The sequence below is a fragment of the Canis lupus genome, chromosome 8, assembly GCF_048164855.1.
Source record: "Canis lupus baileyi chromosome 8, mCanLup2.hap1, whole genome shotgun sequence".
In the NCBI taxonomy this organism is placed as follows: domain Eukaryota; kingdom Metazoa; phylum Chordata; class Mammalia; order Carnivora; family Canidae; genus Canis; species Canis lupus.
Genome location: NC_132845.1, coordinates 4,787,723 through 4,809,587, shown reverse-complemented (window position 1 = coordinate 4,809,587; position 21,865 = coordinate 4,787,723). Strand labels below are relative to the sequence as shown.

At 38.3% G+C, this 21,865-nt stretch overlaps 1 long non-coding RNA gene across 1 annotated transcript in view; it reads left to right on the top strand.

Moving 5' to 3' along the window:
• Positions 1 to 21,865, top strand: part of LOC140637514 (uncharacterized) — a 157,440-nt gene that overhangs the window by 120,761 nt on the left and 14,814 nt on the right. The window lies entirely within an intron of this gene.

The window sequence follows — 21,865 nt, the reverse complement described above, 5'->3', positions numbered from 1 at the left end:
AGGTAGGTCTGGTGGTGATAAACTCCTATAGCTTTTGTGTGTCTGGAACCTTCTATCTCTAATTTCTCCTGTAACTCATGTATTATTTTATTGATTTTGTTGTAATTCATTGAACTCTTTTATGATAAATATTTTGAATTTTTTTGTCTGATAGTTCATAGATCTATTTGTTTTTGTTTTTATATTTCTTAGGGAGGGAGAAAGGAAGAGGGGCTGTGGGGGGGGCAGAAGCAGAGGAAAAGAGAGAAGGGGAATTTTAAGCAGGCTCATGCCCAGTGTGGAGCCATCCTGGGGCTCAGTCTCAACCCTGAGATCATGACTTGAGCCAAAATCAAGAGTCAGACCCTTAACTGACTGAGCCACTCCCTAGATCTCTATTGGGTTGGTTACTGGTGCTTTATTTTGTTCTTTTGGTAGTGTGTTTCTCTGATTATTTGTGATACTTGTGGCCTTGCATTGGTGTCTACACATTTGAAGAAGTATGCATCTCTAAATCTTTGCTGGCTGGCTTTGGCAGGGAAAGCCCTTCACCAGTCAGCCCATCAGATTCTGGACCATCTGGTGTGATCTACAAGCAGGCTGATCTGGTACCTGGGTCTGTGGGAGTTGGTCTGCAGCCTGTATCCACTGGGGCAAATCTGATGCTTCCATAGAAGGGGTAGGCTTGTCACTTGATTCTGTGGTGACAGGCCTAACATATAAGTCCATGGGTGGGCTTGGATCTTGAGTCTATAAGTGCCATCCTGGTACCAGGGCCTACTGGAGTGAATCTTTCACATGGGTTTGTGAGCTCAGGCCTGGTAACTAGGTCCAAAAGGGTGGGATTGAGCCCTGTGTTCACAGGGGTCAACCTGAAGCTTATGTCCACAAAAGACAGCCTGGTGCTGAGAAGGCCCTTGAGTGTGTAGTCCATGGGGGCTGGCTTCCCTGTGGCCTGGGCTTGATGCCTTGGTCCAGGGTTATGGGCTGCATCTTTAGTCAACAGGGGCTGGCCTACTCTTGGGGTTTATTAGGGCAGGCTTGGTGCTCCACATCAAAGCCAAGTGCTCATTTCATGCTCCTTCTCACATGAGAATGTGTGTCACTCAGAAGAAAGGTTCAACAGAGAAGCTACAGAAAAATTGGTAAACACTTCGAGAACTTGTGCCCAACAGGTTAAATGTAGGACTTCAGTGTGTCCTTCAAAATGTCTCTCAGGCAGGGTGTTTCCATAGTGTCATGGTTATCACATTCACTTTACAAAATGTGTCTCGGGTAGAAACATTTACTCTGTTCTTGATGATGGCACCACTTTTCTCCCTATAGTTCTATATGCCATATTGAATTGAAATTTATTTGCATATTTATTTCTTTTGGGGGGAACTCTAAGTTCTTAGAAGAGGCTATGTTTCATTCATCTTTTTCTCTCTAGCAATTAACTATCATATCTGACACCTAGTAGGTATATGATAAATACTTGTAAGGGATAATGTTGTTCAAATATATCTCAGGTAATTACAGAAAATTTGTCTGACTCTCCTTAGAATTACTAAGCAGGATGTGAAACAGGTTTTGTGACTTTGACAATGGAGAACTCTCCTCTTTCTGAAGTTCAAAGTTTAGGGAAAAGGAAGAAAAGGATATGGTGATTAAGCCTTATGGGAAGTAAATGGATTTTTAAGACATTATTTTGCATCTCTAATAACACACAGGAGTATTGCATGCCAAGGTTGAACTTGGGTTATAGAAGAAAGAAAGATCACGTCTGATTACAGAAAGCTTAACTATTAGCACTCTAAGGAAGACCGGTTGCTTTAAGAACCAGGCCACAATGATCCTTAAAGTAGTGTTTGACTAGAGATATTTTATAATTGGGAGCCATGAGTCAGTAATAGACCGTTTTATCCAGGTGTCATGATTAACAAACATTTAAAATACTATATATGACAACATACTGTTACTATACATAATCTAAAAATTGACTATTTGCCACATTTTTATTATAGCATTTAAGTATTAATATAAACATTCATTCATATAAAGAATGTACCTATAAAGTACCCCAATTAAAAAAAATCCTAGGTACATAAGGTTGGGACAAATAATTGGGGGAGAAAATAAACCAAAACAGTAACCTGGGCTTTCAGTTAAGTATATCATCATTATTCCTGGTAGGTTGTTAGAATAGGGATTATGTGAGTAATTGTAGATGGATTTTTACTATAACATTCTAAGTGAAAATAATCTTGTGTTAGTTCCCTGGGGTTTTGCCATAACAAAGAACTACTAGTCGGATGGCTAAAAAATATAAAAATACATTCTTTCATAACTGTGGAGGCTAGAAGACAGAAATAAAATCAAACTGTTTGCATGGCCATACTCCCTCTGAAGCCTCTAGGGGAGGATTCTCTCTTGCCTCATTAGCTTTCGGTTCTTCCAACAATTCTTGGTGTTACTTACCTTGTATATGTATCCATCCAATCTCTAACTCTATTGCCATATAGCATTCTTCCTGTGTGTCTGTGTTCTGCTTTCCCTCTTATAGGACACCAGTCATATTGGATTAAGGCCTATCCTAATTATGTCCTATTACCTTGATTAAATCTATTAAGAGTGTTTGCAAATAAGATTGTATTTAAAGGTACTTGGTTGTAAGACTTCAACCTACAATTCTTGGGGACACACTTCAAACTGAATTCTATAGGAGAAACCACACCCAGGTGATTCATTTGTCTTTCTCATAATTGTTTTCTATGCATTCCAGTTCTAGCTTTTATTGTTGTTTATTGTGATTTGTGTGTTTAAAAAAAATTACATTTGAAAAGATTTGGTGTCCCTTCATCCCTTCATCTTCTTGAAGGGCACTCACTATCTCATGCTGGAAGGTGCTACTAGTCCTATTTCTTCTTGTACAAAGGGAGAGTATCTGGTATTCACACACTAAATCCCCAAACAATGCAGCCATTGCAAAAAATACCATAGACCCACTGGTTATCAAACTTGTAGGCGTTATTCTCTTAGGGTCAATTTTAGCAGTCAGTGGCAAGTTGTGACATTTCTCGTCCATTACTAGCCTGTTGGGCATATTTAGTGTATAAATCCACTGCATATACAGTTTAAGAAACTGAACTGTAGCTCATAAATCTAGCTATCCCAAAATAGAGTGAATGTAACACAAAGTCATCTCCCAAATACATTAGCATTAAAATAAAACATCAAAGTGGCCTTTTCTTTGCAAACCTGTTTCAAAGATAAATTAAATGTGAATTTTGTCTTTTTTTTTTTTTTCCTGCTAAAATGTTGGGGAAGACATTCAAAGGTTTCTCTTGACTCTTTCTTTTGTTTCCTGCAGTAAAATGAATCAAATAGTTCAATAAAAATCTTAACACCAAAAAGAGAAAAGAAGAAAGCTGTATATTGCCAGGAAATTAAACAATACTATACCTGGAAGGGATCACACTGGGATAGCTAATTAAACATTTGAAATCTTGGATGTATGAATTTATAATATTTGCTTCAAGCTTGGTTGCTTTTCTTGTTCTTTTTAATATAATTCGCCAGCATTAAGGTCATATGAAGTTAATATATTAAACACACACACACACCATGGTTCCACAGAGATAACAATATAGGCTGTATTGAATTTGGAGCACAAGTGTTGAAGAGGTGTAGATTTTAAACTCCTGCAGACAAAGGATTTTCTTTTCTATACACAGACTCTGGGGAAAATGTAATTTATATGTAAGATATGTTTCCTGATGACAGTTTATTCAACAAAATTTTTTTAGCACTTACTATATGCAAAACTCCATGTTAAGTGCTATCAGGGACAGAAGTATAGCATTAGAGAGGAAAAAAATTATAATGTTTGAAAATGTGATGGAAACATCAAAGGTAAATGAAATTAGCTATGTAAATTGTGAAACATTAGTCCTCAGTACTCCGTAGCTTCAATGAAAGTATAAAAATTCTACCATTTCTCAAGATAGAAAATAAATCTTGTCCAAATAATCAGTCCTACTTAGCCTACTAACCCTTCTCTTGCCAATATACATAATATTTTCATCACGCTGTGCTGTTAGGAAGAATTTAAAGACAAATTACATAATTTCTGATCCTCAGCTTCCACACAAACCTGGAGTTTATAGGAACTTTTAGTTTTCAAGATTTTGTTTTTGTTCTTAAGTTTGTTTACATAAAATTCAAAGAGTCCCACATCCTGCAAGCAGTAGAGTTAAATCTGGATTAATATTCCCATCTGAGGGTTTGTGATAAACAGTTGATTCTTGAAAAGAAATATTGAAATGTATAGTTGTCAGTTAGAAATATATTTCTGGGGGTGCCTGGGTGGCTCAGTTGTTTAAGTGTCTGACTCCATTTCGGCTCAAGTCGTGACCTCAGGATCCTGGGATGGAGACCCTGTCAGACTCCCTGCTAAGCAGGAGTCTACTTCTCCCTCTCCTTCTGCTCCTCCTTCTATTTGTGCTTTTTCTCTTTCTCTCTCTCAAATAAATAAATCTTAGAAAACAATTATTTTATGACACCTCAAACTAAAATCTTTAAATATTTCAAAATTCCTCTGAACTATATTTGCTTCTGTAAGCCCTTCCTAATTACCTATCCTGAATAATTAAGCAATTCTCTCCCTAAACTAGAATTAAGAGTCTGATTACATTAGGAAACTCAATTTCTTTAGAAAATTATATTCTATTGGATATAAAATTAAAGTATTAAATATAGATTTGAAGCTCACTTGAAACTCATTGTCAGCTGGGTTTATATTTGGCTCCATATTTTACTCTTTGTCCTTTATAAACTACCATCCCAACGTACAATGAAGACAAATGGAAACAATGGGTGGCATAGGATGCACAAGACTGGAACATTCTTATACACTCCCCTCTCAGTTCCTCCATGTAATGAATTAAGTTTTGAATGTTTATAAGGAGGCTGACTCTGTCCTAGAAGGCAGTCTACAGAACCAACAAGAGAGCAGAGATTCTTGCCTTCAAGTAACTTGCCTTCTGGGAGGAAAAAGTAGGCAATGGACAAGAAAATATATTAACACAATACTTTCAGAAATTGAAATGTGTTACAAACCTAATAACTCATAGAAATGTAGGAGAATGAGTAGCAACTCTATGGAAGGCCTGTCGTAGGAGATCTACATGAGGAAGAGGATTCAACCATACAAAGGATATTGAGACCTTAGCCAGAGGAACATTGAGCATCAAAGATCAAAGGCAGGAACCAACTGTTCAAGGAACAGCAAAGAGGCCAAGTATGGTCCATGTTGAGCAAGTAAGTCAAGAGAAAGTGCTTGAGAGGAAGTGCTTTCAGCCTTTGAAGAGCTTGAGAGCTGTGGTTTAAAAAAAAAATGCAGATTTTATTTAAAATAAAATACCTTAGAAGCTATTGGAAGATCTTAAGGCCAAAGATATGATATGAAATATATCTTATTTTTTTAAAGATTTATTTATTCATGAAAGACAGAGGCAGAGACACAGAGGGAGAAGCAGGATCCATGCAGGGAGCCCGATGTGGGACTTGATCCATGTATCCAGGCTCAGGCCCTGGGCCGAAGGTGGTGCTAAACCACTGAGCTGGGCTGCCCTGAAATGTATTTTAAAAGTTGATTCTGGCCACTCGATGGTGAATGAATTTCAGGGAAATATGTTCCTTAGGGTAGAGACTAGTGTCTGTAATTGAGAGTCCCTGAATTCAATACAGCATGTAAGGTAACAGTTTATCTCTCAAGTAGAGGGAGGTAGGTGTTGTCATTCTTCATTATCTCTATTATAATAACTCATTATCTCCACTGACACTCTTCACATGCGTCGGGTGTACATTCCAGCCAACAGAATGAAAAGAAAGAATATAGAGGGTTACATAATGTGAAGGTAACACACGTTACTTCTCACATTTCACTGGCTCCAATTATGTGTCCACATACCCAGCAAAAACGTGTGGTTACATTACTAAAGGCAAAGAGGAAATGTAAGTTAGAAATGGAAGAACCAATGGGAGAGTACAGACAGCTGTGTAGTCCATGCACAGAAGGATGGTGTCTTGGACCTTGGACTGGGGAGATGACCATGAAGAAATCACCTTAATATCCTCAGCATGCTCCATCCTCTATGGGTTGATCCTCACGGAATTCAGTCAGTGTGTTCAGTCCACACTCACCCATCCTAAAAATAGCTCTTTTTTTGTGTAGTTCATCCTTAACACTAGGTATACTGCTAATGTGGACTACAGAAGTCAAATCACTTCAGTTCTTCCCTCCATATTTACTACCTGTGTGACAGTAAATAATTGAAACTTTCTGTGCATTTTCCTGTATAAACAATCCAATGACACATAACCTTTAAAAACAATTGTTATAAAAATAAATAAATAAAAACAATTGTTATGATTAGTAGGGTGAATATAGATAATCGAAACTTATAACTAGACATTTTATAAATATAATTGTGCTAGGCATGCAGTGCCTATACAGTAAGTACTAAGTGTTGCTTCTTTGAGAGCTTTTGGAATTTATGCCTTAGTAGAACAAATATCCTAAAATGTAATATCAGACATTCCTCTTTAATAACCCTTTGATCTTTTATAGAACTCAGGATCTAGACAACCCTGCTTGATAATTTCTTTTATTGCCTTTATCTGCCTCTCCAAAGAAAGAAGTGCGAGAGAAAGGAAAAATGTCCTTCCATTTGGTCATACAAAATATGTAAAATTGGAAATGTTTATTTGCTCCTGGGGTGGCGATTTAGATCTTTTTTTGACGCTGTTACTGCCTGCTCATAGCATTTATAGAGATATGTTTCTAACAGTCTGATAGGTCTTACTATTGGTTTGATCTGTGTTCTTTCACCTTGGAGTTACAAATGTTTTGATAGAGTGACTGGTGATAGTGGCTCATGCCTCGTGACTTATCTTCTGAAAGTGGGAACTGTGGTTGGTAGGGAGTAACAAAGATCAAGAACAAATGTTACTGTCCCATTTCCAGGAAGAAATGGAATGCTTCTGGTTTTGTAGGCACCCGAACAAATTGTGTAAAATTCAGTATATTTAATGATACTTGATTGACCTAAAAAGCTGGGGAGTCGGGTGGGTGGGAGGAAGCTGAAGCAAAATCAGCAGGGGTCTGTAAGGAAGTATTCAGGGTGATGGGCCATGAGGAAAGAGCAGTATGATGAGGACCTGAATGGGGGTCCCTGAGTGGCTCAGCGGTTTAGTGCCTGCCTTCGGCCCAGGGTGTGATCCTGGAGACTGGAGATCGAGTCCCACATGAGGCTCCCTGCATGGAGCCTGCTTCTCCCTCTGCCTCTCTCTCTTTGTCTCTCTCGTGAATAAAAACAAAACAAAACAAAACAAAACAAAAAAACCTGAATGGTTGACTAGGAGAGATACCAGTGAGAAAAGAAGTCTGAGGCAGGTCACACAGCATCTTCTGGACAATAAGTAATCCAGGATGGAGAGGGAGGGAGTAGAGAATTGAAATTCATACAAATATGAAATGCATAACTAAAATGTATAGATGGGGGCAGAGTTAAACATGTGAAAAATGTTAAAATATTTTTTTGTTTGGAGATAAGGAGACTTGCTCAGGAATAACGTGATAAATACACATATGCATGAAGCTTACGTCTATGTTGTGGGAATCCTCAAAGCTCTCCAAAGGCAGTAAGATAGAAGGGAGACAGGCTTATTGTCATTATGTTTATTCTGAATGCCAATTTTATTTTAGCTACTTTGAAAAAAAGGCTTGAATGTGCCCAAACTGAAATAATGTCTCCCTCTCTTGTTCATCCTTCTTGTAGAAGAAAAGAACTGGAGATTACATTTGGTATAAAAGCATGATCTCTAGAACATACTTCCCAGGAGGGTTATCTATATAGGAGCCCAAATAGATAAAGGGATTTGAACAGGAAGGCACGTTTTAATTACATGATGACAAGTGGCTATAAGTTGCTTTCTGCAGGATGAGCAAATGAGTGAATAGAGTCAAATGGTAAAGATCTCAAATAATATGAATTGTAGAAAAATGTAGAAGAATATATGAATGCCCTCTGGCGTGAATGTTTTAAGCAGAACAACAACAACAACAAAAACCCAGAAGCCATAAAAAGACTGATAGATTTGACAACATGCAAGTTAAGATGTCTGTATGACAATTATACCCAAATAAAATGGAAGGACAAATAATTGAGAAGATGTAGTTATGATAGATATAATAAATGGTCACTTAGTGTCTTTAATATTTGATAGGGTTCTATATTTATCTTAAAAAAGATGAGTCTGAGGGAAAACGATGTCCATGCTCCTAAGTAGTCTATTCACCAAGAGGAAATGTGAATGGTCAATAATCAAATGAAAAGTTCTGCTTAGGTGATAAGAGAGTACAATAAAAAAAAAAAAACAAACAGCCATCTACCTTTCAAATTTAAAACCAATACATCGGGATCCCTGGGTGGCGCAGCGGTTTGGCGCCTGCCTTTGGCCCAGGGCGCGATCCTGGAGACCCGCGATCGAATCCCACGTCAGGCTCCCGGTGCATGGAGCCTGCTTCTCCCTCTGCCTGTGTCTCTGCCTCTCTCTCTCTCTCTCTGTGACTATCCTAAATAAATAAATAAAATATTAAAAAAATAAAAATAAAAAAAATAAAACCAATACATCAAAGCCATTTTTTTTTTTCTGGCAACAATGCATAGAATCAGGCTCTCTGATAGGTCACTGAGTTGCTACAAACTTGCTATAAACTTATAAATTGTAAGGCGTACAATCTGTAGTCTTAAGTCTTTTTAGAATATTCTAAACAAAAACACTTCTTTATAAAGATCCTCAAACAGGAAATTAAATTGTTTAGGAGATATTATAAAACCCCCAAATATCAGTACAGTGAAAAGCATATTGTATTGATTTTAGAATAAAAGGAAAATGCAAAAAATATATATAGAATCTAAAAATAGCAGATCAGGGCAGGGGAGCAAAGTTGGTACCACTGCTACTAAAATCCAAGTTTGGCTGCCCGTAGCTCAAAAGGCCAGTATTCAAGAGATGAGGCTCTGTGTTTTTGTGGGTGTTTTTGAGACAAATTTTTTTTTTTGTCTTGAAGATGCTATTTATTTATTCATGAGAGACCCACAGGGGCAGAGACACACAGGCAGAGGGAGAAGCAGGCTCCACGCAGGGAACTTGACGTGGGACTCGATCCCAGGACCCCAGGATCATGTTCAACTCTTGAGCCACCCAGGTGCCCCAAGACAAGTTTTGATTGGAAAGGAACATGAGCTTTATTTAAGAGGCCAGCCACTTGGGAAGAAGGTGGACTCTTACCCAAAAGTGAACTCTGGGTTTTCTGGGTGGCCCAAAGATTTTTAATGGGTTTTAGGGCACTTTATCAGTTAAAGATGGGGCACCTGAGTGGCTTAAGTACAAGACTCTCCATCTCAGCCGAAGTCTTGCTCTTAAGGTCCTGAGTTCAAGCCCTGCATTGGACTCCATGGTGGGTGTGGAATCTACTTTAAAATAAAAATCAGTTAAAAGGAGTATAGTGGTCTGTGACAAGTCTCCATGGTGCCAGCTATAGACATTATCCCTGTGCTTGGAGGCTTTGCAAGGGGGTCATTGATCCCTGGGGTGGAACAGGAGAGCCAGGCGACATAGAAGTGATCTGTGCTTTCTAGGAAAGAATGCATGATCTGTAAATATACAAAGAAAGGTTTTAATCAATCGAATGGGCAAAACTTGAAGACTATTACCTTGACCAGAGGGGCCAAGGTAACTTGACCATAACCAGCCAAGGCACATGGTGACATTGCTCTCAGCTGGAGAATGTTATCTAAGATATATATATATATATATATATATATATATATATATATATATATACACATACATATGATGTCTAGGAGTAATCAAGGAAGAAAATGAGAAGCAGCAAGCTGGAAATGGAAATTCAAAGATTTCCAGTTCAAGTTACTAGATTTCAAAATTGAGCTCAACTCTTGATTTTCCTTTTTCTTATCTGGAAAATGGAGATAAAATACTAAAATCACAGGGCTGTTGTGAGAATGAAAACAGATAACTTTAAATCACTCCGTATAGCTCCTGATAGAGCACAAGTGCTCAATTTAGGGGAAGAAGAATAACTACAGCTCTGAAGATTCCCCAGGCCCAGTTTCTCTAGGGCTGATCTCCATACTGAGATGAGGGATTGGCACGGCATCAGGAGAGGAAGCCTGACCCATTGTTCATGCCAAACATACAGATGAGGAAAAGTGCTATTTTGAGTTTAGTTGCTTTGAAATATTGTTGTTATTTTTCAGATGCTTCCTGAGCACATAAATATTCATGAGTGCAAATCAAATATTGTAGTTATCATCCAAATTAAAAGATGCAGCACCCTTTAAGAAGAAAATGTGTCTTTTAAAAATATACTTTCTAAAGTTTAGTACCTTCAGTGTAAAATATAAAGCTTCTAAAATATGTTGAAATTTATAAAGTGTCTTTTTTTTCCCAATAGAGAACAAAGAAACTAAGACTGTTTCTAAATATTCCTATTTCTTACAAAGAAATAAAAAGTGCTTTTGTCATCACTTTGGGAAAGCCTTTTCACAAATACCCTCTCCCTCCCCCTACACAACCACCACCAAAAAAACAGGCTAGAGTTGAAATTTTATGCGGAGAGTTCATGAAACAAAATCACAAAAGAAATACTGATTCACACAGATAGGCTTCCTTTATACAAGAAGGGAGGCAGGCTTTTGCAACTTCCATGGGTTTTTCTGAGTGCTTTTTCTTTTTCTTTTTTTTTTTTTTCTGAGTGCTTTTTCTATAGAAGCTGATGGATATGTAGTGTTGAGTGACGGCTGGCTGCGTGGCAAGTGTAGGAAAATTCCTTATCCATTTTAGCTGTTTATTAACACTTTTTTTAAAATTCCAGGTAATCATCTATAATCACCTTTTCATTGCAGATTTAGAATGTATTTTATAGTAGAGTTTCATTTTACAGCTGAAATGTAATATTCTATAGGTTTATAAAGGTACATTACATCTGAGAGAGCAATTCCAATTTCCAAGAATGAATCCTGAGGCAGTAGTTAACTACATATGACAATGATATTCATCCTCGCTTTTAATAAGGGACAATAAGGCATCAACGTAAGTGTCCTATAATAGAGGTACTCCTAATAAATCATTGGACACCTACTCAACCTTCATGCTATCAAGTCATTTAGAAGAAGTGTTAGAAGTTAATATCTGAGATGTTTGCAATAGCTTGATAAGTAAAAAGATTCCTTAATGTATGGAATAGTTCATCCATGTCTTAAGAACATGCATATACAGGCACAAACCAGAAACATTTTGGATAATGATCTAAAGGAAGATGAATAGAAATATTTTTCATAGTTATCCTAGGGAATTTTTATTTATTTATTTTTTAAAGATTGTATTTATTTATTCACGAGAGACCCAGAGAGAGAGAGAGGCAGAGACACGGGCAGAGGGAGAAGCAGGCTCCTGCAGGGACCCCGAGGCAGGACTTGATCTCAGATCTCAGGATCACGCCCCGAGCCAAAGCAGATGCCCAACTGCTAAGCCACCCAGGCGTCCCTCTTAGGGAATATTTAAAACACGTTTTGCTAAGTGTTTATTCTCATTGTTTCTAAAACCAATAAATACTACTTTTTAGTTGCAAGCAGTAGGATGTTAAAAGATCAGATTTATTGAGTATTGTGTGCCAGGCCCTATTCTAAGCATATGCTGTGCACTTTATTAGTATTTTAAACAACCTTATCACATTCATACTACCATACTATCACATTCATTTGGGCACAGAGAATGGACAGAGAGGAGGTAAGCAGGCAGCCTGACTTCAGATATAATTCTGAAACTTAGTTTAAATATATAATGTATAACGCATTAATGACCAGGATGTGTGTGTGTGTGTGTGTGTGTGTGTGTGTGTGTGTGTGTGAGAGAGAGAGAGAGAGAGAGAGAGAGAGCAAGCCTCTGGTTTAGATACTCCAAGGCTGGTTTGATGTTCCCTGCTGATCTTGGGGTTCCACAAAAAAAATCTCTGTCCTAGCACCCACCATTCTTTATGCTGTTGGCCTATTTATATATTCTTTGTCTTTAGATTAGTAAGTTACTTGGGTATGAGGTTGTAGTTTATAACCCCAGCATCCAGGAAAATGCTTGTCAAATGTTAAGATCCTCAATAAATGTGTTGAATGAATGCATATAATTCAAACATATTCCTAACATGTATAAAAATTACATTCTGCTTAACACGATTCACAAATCTGCGTGGGTGGGATGTTTCAAAATAATTAGTTGCAAGCCCTTCACATGAGAGAAGAAAGCACGCCTTTGTTGCCCTGTAGTCTCTCCCCCACTGAAAACAATTGTAAAGTAAAATCAGCAGGCACACGCGGATCATTAATTTTAAAAAAGGGAGTCTTTCAAAATGAAGCACAAAAATTTTCTTGTCGAAGAGGGAAATTCAGGAGGCAGGGGAAAAAAGAACTAGATCTCATATTCCTACCACAGTGGAATGACTATATTCAAAATCTTAAAATCTGTTTTAAAAGGAGAAATGTTTAAACTTTTTTTTTTTTTTTCAAGGGGAAACACAGATGAAGTGAGAATAGATTGTGCTAATGTGAGGAGCCTTCACATTGCAACTTCACATTGCAAAGTCATTGGCGGGTTTTGGTCAAGTGGTATTTCAATCATGATGAAGTTTTGGTTTTGGTTTTGGTTTTTTTTGTGTGTGTGTTAGTCCGGGTTCCTTACATAGTAAAGTTAAAATAGAAGATTGGAAATTTGGACACGGTATTTACCATGAATTTATACTAATAACACCGCATGTCCCTGTCCAGTCTGACTTTTGCCAACAAATCCCAGTTGAAAAGTAGCAGGTGCAGAAAATCAAATATTTTAGTTAATTGGGAGTATGAAGAAAAATCAGTGTTCAAGTCAATGTCCTTGAAATTAAACTAGTGTGAATAAAGGTGAAGAATCCTAATTGTTAAATTTCAAATGATCAAACTTTTACATTAAAAAGTAGGGAAATTTCCCACTGATGGTGCTGTTTTAACTCCTCTATGAATGAACGCATGGGTTTAATCAGCTGCTTTATAACAGAAAAACGTGAAAATACGCACCTGCAATACAGGTAGACCTTATTTATTGCACCGCTTTATTGTGCTTCTCAGATATCATGTTTTCTACAACCTGAAGGTTTATGGCGACCCTACATCAAATAAGTCTATTGGTACCATTTTTTCCAGCAGCATTTGCTCATTTTAGGTCACATTTTGGTAATGCTCACAGTATTTCAAATTTCATTATTTCTTTGTCGTGCTGATCTGTTATCCGTGATCTTTGTTACTGATGTAACTGCTATGGGGCACCATGAGCTGCAAGCACATGTGATGAACATAGTAAACGCTCTGTTCTTTTGACTGTTCCACCAACCAGCCTTTACCCTTTCTCTCTCCCTCTTCTTCGGCCTCTATCACCAACTCAGCCCTCTGAGTCACAACAGTGCTGAAATTGGGCCACTTGATATCCTACCATGGCCTCTAAATGTTCAAGTGAAAGGAAGAGTCCCTTGTCTCACACTTTAAATCAAAAGCCAGCAATGATTTAGCTTAGTGGGAAGGTATGTTGAAAGCCAAGATAGGCTAAAAGCTAGGCCACTTGTGCCAAACAGCTAGACAGCTTGTGAATGCAAAGGGAAAGTTCTTGAAGGGAACTGGAAGTGCTCCTGCAGTGAACTCATGAATGATGATAAAGTGAAGCAGCCTGCCTGGCGATCAGTTTTGGTGGTCTGGGTGGAAGATCACGCCAAGCCATAATGTTAGCTTAAGCTAGAGCCTGACTCCATTCAAGGAGACTCTATGAAGCCTGAGAAAGGTGAGGAAGATGCAGAGGAAAACTTGGAAGCTAGCAGAGGTTGGCTCATGAGGAAGGGTCAACGCCTGGCTTCAAAGGACAGGCTAACTCTCTAGTTAGGAGCTAATGCAGCTGATAATTTTATTTATTTATATACATTTATTTTTTATTGGTGTTCAATTTGCCAACATATAGAAGAACACCCAGTGCTCACCCTGTCAAGTGCCCACCTCAGTGCCCATCACCCAGTCACCCCCACCCCCCGCCCACCTCCCCTTCCACCACCCCTAGTTCGTGTCCCAGAGTTAGGAGTCTTTCATGTTCTGTCTCCCTCCCTGATATTTCCCACTCATTTTTTCTCCTTTCCCCTTTATTCCCTTTCACTATTTTTTATATTCCCCAAATGAATGAGACCATATAATGTTTGTCCTTCTCCGATTGACTTATTTCACTCAGCATAATACCCTCCAGTTCCATCCATGTCGAAGCAAATGGTGGGTATTTGCCGTTTCTAATGGCTGAGGAATATTCCATTGTATGCATAGACCACAGCTTCTCTATCCATCATCTGTCGATGGACACCGAGGCTCCTTCCACAGTTTGGCTGTTGTGGACATTGCTGCTAGAAACATCGGGGTGCAGGGGTCCCGGCGTTTCACTGCATCTGCATCTTTGGGGTAAATCCCCAGCAGTGCAATTGCTGGGTCATAGGGCAGATCTATTTTTAACTCTTTGAGGAACCTCCACACAGTTTTCCAGAGTGGCTGCACCAGTTCACATTCCCACCCACAGTGCAGGAGGGTCCCCCTTTCTCCACATCCTCTCCAATATTCCTGGTTTCCTGCCTTGTTAATGTTCCCCATTCTCACTGGTGTGAGGTGGGATCTCATTGTGGTTTTGATTTGTATTTCCCTGATGGCAAGTGATGCGGAGCATTTCCTCATGAATTGAAGCCGATGCTCATTTGCCATTCTGAAAATCCTACGGCTTTTACGAATTAGGCTAACTCGACTCTGCGAGTGAGAAAACAAAGCCTGGATGACAGCGTATCTATTTACAAAGTGTTTTACTGAATATTTTAAGCTGATGGTTGAGACCTACTGCTTAGAAAAAAAGAAAAAGAAACCTTTCAAAATATTACCGCACATCAACCATGCACCTGGTCACCACCTGAGAGCTCTGATTGCTGTGGGCATCCACAGCGATCCTGTTTTCAGGCCTGCTAACCCCACATCCATTCTGCAGCCCATGGATCAAGGAGCCATTTTGACCTGGTCTCCCAACATTGTTTTAGGGATTGCTGTAGGATCAGTTTTAGTATCCATTACATGATGGCTCTTCCCACCTGGTCTTTAGTCATTCTGCCTAAACCCAGCAGCCCCATACAGATCTGTGGCATTTATCCTTGGCCCTCCTATTCCCAAGGAGTGAAGGTTGGTATGTAGGGGCATGCTATAGCTACTCCTTTAGGGTTAGTGCTAGCAGCTTGAAGCAGTCATCTTAAGCACAAGCTACCTGAACATGTTGGCTAGAAAAGGATCACACATGAAAATAGTACTAGTAAAAGTCACAGTGAGGTTTGTGTGTGTGTGTGTGTGTGTGTGTGTGTGTGTGAGATTTCCTAGGTTTGATTCAATCAATTCCACAGTGTCTGTCATAAGAATTATTAGTGGTCTGTGAGCTCCAAGTTGATGCCCTAAAATAAGAACACAACACTTTTTGGAGGAGTAGGCTGGATAAAGAAATTGTTTAGGCAGGGCCTCAGAAATCTATCCAATAAAAGCCAACAGCAAGGTTTTACGTATCATAGCCCACTTTGAGACTTGAACATTTAAAAGGCGAACAGGTCTGTATAACCCCTAAGTAACATCAAAAGCTTGGAGATGCAAGCATAACCACACATGCAGTATGGGAACAAAAAGACGTTTTGTTTTTTAACTGAAATGTTTATTTTTATATTAAAATAGCTAGAACATGTTCAATTTGCCAACATATAGTACAACACCCAGTTCATCCCATCAAGTGCCTCCTCAGTCCCTTCACCCAGTCACGCCATCCCCCCCAACCCTCGCCTCCTTCCATCACCCCTCGTTCGTTTCCCAGAGTTAGGAGTCTCTCATGGTTTGTCACCCTCTGTGATTTTTCCTACTCATTTTCTCTTCCTTCTCTCCTTTCCCTTATGGTTTTTTTCACTATTTCTATATTCCACATATTTGTGAAACCATATGATGATTGTCTTTCTCCGATTGACTTACTTCACTCAGCATAAAGCTCTCCAGTTCCGTCCATGTTGATGTAAATAGTAGGTGCTCATACCTCCTGATGCCTGAGTAATATTCCATTGCATATTTATGCTACATCTTCATTATCCATTCATCTGCCTAAGGACATTGAGGCTCCTTCCACAGTTTGGCTATTGTGGACATTGCTGCTATGAACATTGGGGTGCAGGTGTTCTATTTCTTTGTTTCAGTTTTAGTAATTTATAGGTTTCAAGGAATGCATTCATTTCTTTCATATTGCCTAATTGTTGGGCATATAGTTGTTCATCATACATTTCTAAAATCCTTTGTATTTCCTTGGTATTGGTTGTGATCTCTCCTCTTTCATTCATGATTTTAATTTGAACCTTTTCTTCTTTAGTAAGTCTGGCTAGGGATTTGTCGATCTTATTAATTCTTTCAAAGTACCAACTCCTGGTTTCAATGATCTGTTCTACATTTCTTCTAGTCTCTATTTCATTGAGTTCTGCTCTAATATTATTTTTCTTCCTTTGCCAGATTTAGGTTTTATTTGCTGTTCTTTCTACAGTTAGTTTAGGTGTAAGTTTAGTTTGTGTATTTGAGATTTTTTTTCTTTTTTTTTTTTTTTTCCTTTTTTTTTTTCTTCTTTTTTTTTTTGAGGGAGGCTTGTATATCCTCAAAATAGAAAGTTCTATCATGGCAGATTCTGTGAATCACTGTTATCATCTCAGTTTTAATCATTGCACTGAAAAGAACAAGTAGTTATCTTCTATCTCAGGAATTCCTATAAGTTTTAATCATAGTTAAACCAAAAATACAAAAAGTAACATTATTTAAGAACATTTCTGATATGATACTTAACAGGTTCTCATTTAGCTCCCCACATATACCATCCAAGCCCTTTCTGGCCTGCCAGGTGTTGGTAGAGAGGGCTGCTGTTAATCTGATATTTCTTCCCATGTAAATTAGGAATCTATTCTGCTGCTTTCAGGATTTTCTCTTTATCTCTGAAATTTGTAAGCTTCACTATTATATGTCGGAGTGTTGATGAGATTTTGTTGATTTTGTGGGGGGCTGTCCTCTCTACCTCTTGGATCTGAATTCTCGATTCTTTCCCCAGATTAGGGAAGTTCTCAGCTATGATTTGTTCGAACATACTTCCTAGCCCCCTCTCTCTCTCCACATCCTCTGGAATCCCAAAATGATAAATATTCTTAAACTGTCACTTAATTTCTTGAGCCTCTCCTTGTGGACTCTTAGTTTTTCTTTCTTTTCCTCAGCTTTCTTCCTTTCCATCAACTTGTCTTCTATGTCACTCACTTTTCTGCCTCATTAACCCTAGCTGTTAGAGCATCCAGTTTAGACTGCATCTCAGCTACAGGATTTTTAATTTCAGTGTGATTAGTTCTCAATTCATAGTTAAGAGAATCTCTAGAGTCTTTTATGCTTTTTTTTTCAAGAGCTACCAGTAATTTTATAATTGTAATCCTGAATTGTATCTCTGATATCTTACTTAAATCCATATCCATTAGCTCTGTGGGAGAGAGTATTACTTCTGGTTCTTTTTTCTGTGGTGAAGACTTCCTTCTAGTCCATTTGTTCAGTGCAGAATGCCTGTGTGAGCCGAGCAGAGTCAAAAATATCAACCATAACCTAAGTAAGATACACCCTACACAATTCTGAAGAGGTCAGGGACCAGAACAAAAAAACAAAAGTGAAAAACAAATTAAAAAGAAAAAAAGTAAAACTTAAAAATGCTTAAGGTTGGGGTGGGGGGAATGGTGGGGAAGAGAGAATAGTCTCACGGGGTAGACCAAGATGATGATTCTTAGTTCTGAGCATATTTTGGTCTGTATGTTAGAAGGCGCTTAATTCCAAATTTACATAAATAAGCAAAGTTTATATGGAGAAATAACAGCAACAACAAAAACAAGACAAAAGAGGGGTATGGGATGGGAAGGAAGATATAATATAATCTCACAGAGTAGACCAACACAATGCTACACTTGTTTCTGAGTATATCTTGATATGTATGCTAGAAGGCACTAAATTCTGAAACTATAAAACAAAACAAGACAAAAAAAAAAAACCTCCAAAACTCCGATCTACAAAAATTAAATTGAATATGTTGAAAGGAAGCCAAAAGTGAAGAACATATCTGAGATGTAATAGTAAAAATTTTAAAGCCAAAAAGAAAAAAAAAACAACTTAAAAATGAAAAGTTGATAAAATATTGTAGTTAAGACAGAAAAAAAAAATATTGGAAATTTTTAACCTGAAAGATAAATCATAAGGAAAACCCTTGAGTTCTATATACTATTTTCCCTCAATCCTGAAGCTTTCCAGTGCTGTGTAGTCAGTAAACTTGCTCTTCCCTTATTCTTCCAGTAGTTACTCTGGGGGAGGGGCCTGCTGCCCTGATGCTCAGGTGTGTGCCTGGGGGAGATGTCTTGCCCCTTGCCAGGTGGCCCTGCTCCGTGTGAGCTATTTGCCCTGTAAGGCCTTTGTTCCCTGGAGGCTGTGCCTCTTCAGGGGGAAAGGAAAAAAAAATGTCAATGGCCAGATCTCCAGCCCCAGAGCCAAGAGCTACAGTCTCTTAGTGTGCACTGGCTCAGATCCTCCTGGGGGCAGGTGTGGGGGCACTGACTTGAACAATCTGAAGGGTGCCGGGCAGTGGGAGAGCTTTTGCCATCTTGTGTGCTCACCAGCTCCACCTCTCCCAGATGCCTGAAGAGGGTTGCTGCATTCCAGACCTTTATCGGACCCTAGGACAGCATCAGTCCCCTGATCTGAGCATGGTTTGCAGTTTATGGCATAAGTTGAGCTTTTTCCCAGGATGCCCCTGATCTTTCTGTGTCTCCAGAAATATCGAGACTTCATTGCTCTTCCTGTGATCTTGCCCTATTTTACCACTGAGCACTTTTCAGGTAGGGAAGACTCTCAGGAGCAGGTTTTGAAGGGTCCCGATCATGTGCTGTATTGCTTTCCTGCAGCCAGTTTACAAAGCCTCCCTCCCCTGCTGTTAATCTGATATGTTACCCCCAGTTTCTCTTCTCCACAATCCTGCCTTCTAAGACGTGATCACTTTTCTCTCTCTAGCCTTCCATCTGTTCTTTCTTTACATCTCGGGTTGAATTCATAGGTGTTCAGGATGGTTTGAAATTTATCTAGCTAAGTCTGGGGAACCAAATGTAAGGAAAACCCCTCCTCTTCGCCATCTTGCCTCCTCCTCAAGAACAAAACATCTTAAAACACAAGCCCTGTCAGTGGTGTGTAGGGATGTTATCTTCCCCTGAGAAGACAAGCACCATGGTATCCCTTGGTGAACTGGAACCACAGTGTTGGTGTTTCAGCTAATTTTGGAATTTTTGAGCGTGGCCTATCTCAGATATATACCCTCCATGTTCTGGCTACAAGGGCAAACCAAAAGACAGACACCTAATTGTATTTAAATTGCAGAATGGGCTGTTGGATGTTTCTTATTTGTGCCATGCCTAGGCTTGAGATTCCTTGCCTTCTCCTTGGATCTTAAGATGTTCTGAAATGAAAAGCATTGAGGAAAGTGTTTGATTAAGTCCTAACTTAATCACGTTGTAGAGCCTAACCACAAGTTGAAGCTATGACTATCCTCTAGGTGGCTCAATCAAGTAGTTGAATATCTTGGGCCTCTTTTGTATCTCATATTCAGGGTTTTCTTTCCTGGTTCTCACTGCTGCACTCTACAAAATGAAATAAATGACACTAAAACATTTGTGTGGTTAGCTGAAAGATGTCGATGATCTGTTAAAATCATTTAAATCCTAAATAGAACATTAAAATCCCTCCCAAGTTAGCTATGACAATGCTTTACAAATATGACATAATCTCAGTTATCTTTAGTAGTATTTCAGGCCATAATCTTTATAATTTAGGTTTAGAGAATTATTTATTTACAATGACTTATTCAGGAGAAAAGGGGGGAGATTTATAATGTAGGTAATAGTATTTCCCTTTTCTTTAAAATTTTTCACCAATGTATGCCTTTCTATATACTATGCCTTGCTAATGGAGTCTTGAGGGATTTCATTTTATTGATAGAAGAAGAGAGAATGGAGTCTGCCATGTGGATAATTTATTTGATTTTTACTATGCTGCATGTTTTTATAAGAAAAACTTAAAAGAAAATTAAACTCATTTAGAAAGCACATAAATTGTTTTTGCAACAAAGCAATTAAGGAAACCTGCCTATCCAAAGTGTGATGGGTAATATTCTAAGCACAAAAAGGGCTAAATTGGTTTCCGTTTGGAAATTGTATGCTATCTCTCAAAGTTTAATAAGAAAGGGATGTCTGGGATTAATGTGAATATTCAGTGTTGTCTGTTATTTATGAGTTATTAAGAATTTGCTACAAATTTTAAAGTTAGAATCAATTCAAATACATTGATTTATGAATGATTTTTCTCCAGAAACTAAACAAAGATATTTTAAACTAAACCACAACAATTAGAATTCAGTGATTACTTTCCATTACTTATACAGATATAAGCAGGGTAGGATGCATATTTCAACTGACTTTAATAAAGAGCATTCACAGGTTAAACAGAAATGGTTTTAGGAAGTCCTTTTAATGTCTCCACACTATGTCTAACATTGTATTAGGCAGATAGAGTCTATGCCTGTTTGTTTTTTGCATCAAAAATAAGATTGATGTACATGAAGACCAGAATAGAATCCAGACAGGATATGGCATGTGTAATTACATGAAGGTTTTTGTTAAATTTGCACTGTGAAGAATGAAGAGGCAATACAAAGGAAGCCAGTAATAAATACAGGGTTGAAGTAATGAGAACGCCAACCTGTTGTGTTAAAAAAAAAATTATATACATCCACTCTTGGGCAACATCATTCCAATGAAGAACTTTCATCCTAAAATTGATATGGTCAGATTAGTATGGATTGTTGTAATCTACATAAGGAGGGTGGATTTGAGGAAAATATGACTATACTAAGAGCTAAGGAAGGAGACCAGTTACGAGGCTGTCATGGTAATAAAGAGTCTTACTGAGTACAGCCTGACCGAGGACAGTAGTAATGAGGGTAAAATGGAGACAGAATTTAATATATATATGTTTATGTATAAAAGGTAAAGGTGGATGGATTTGGTCAGGGGATAAGGCAAGTAGGGGATTCCAAATTTCTAGTTTGGTGGTAGAGAGGATCCTGGAAATATCAGCTGAGAAAATGAGGGAAAATTTATGATGATACTTAAGAGCAAATAAAGCCTCTGGGTAGCATAGTTCTTTAAGTGTCTGACTCTTGGTTTTGGTTCAGGTCTTGATCTCAATGCTGTGAGACGGAGCCCCACCTCTGGCTCCATGCTCAGTGCAGAGTCTATGTGAGATTCTCTCTCCCTCTGCCCCTCCCACTTGTGCTTGAAGACATACACTTTCTCTCTCTCTCTCTCTCTCTCTCTCTCAAATAGGTAAATCTTTAAAAAAGCAAGATATATGAATAATTTTTTGATTTTTAATTTTTCCCTAAAATACTGCAGTGCTAGAAATGGAAAAATAATTTTCATTATATACAGGTAATTAATTTTACTTGGTGTCTTTAATATTGGGTATGAGGTACTGGACACATATATATGGACAGTATTGCATGTACTGAACTGGACACTATTATGTAATATATAATGCATATACAGTAGAACATATATATATGAATATATGGTCTATTTTGACCATGATTCTACCAG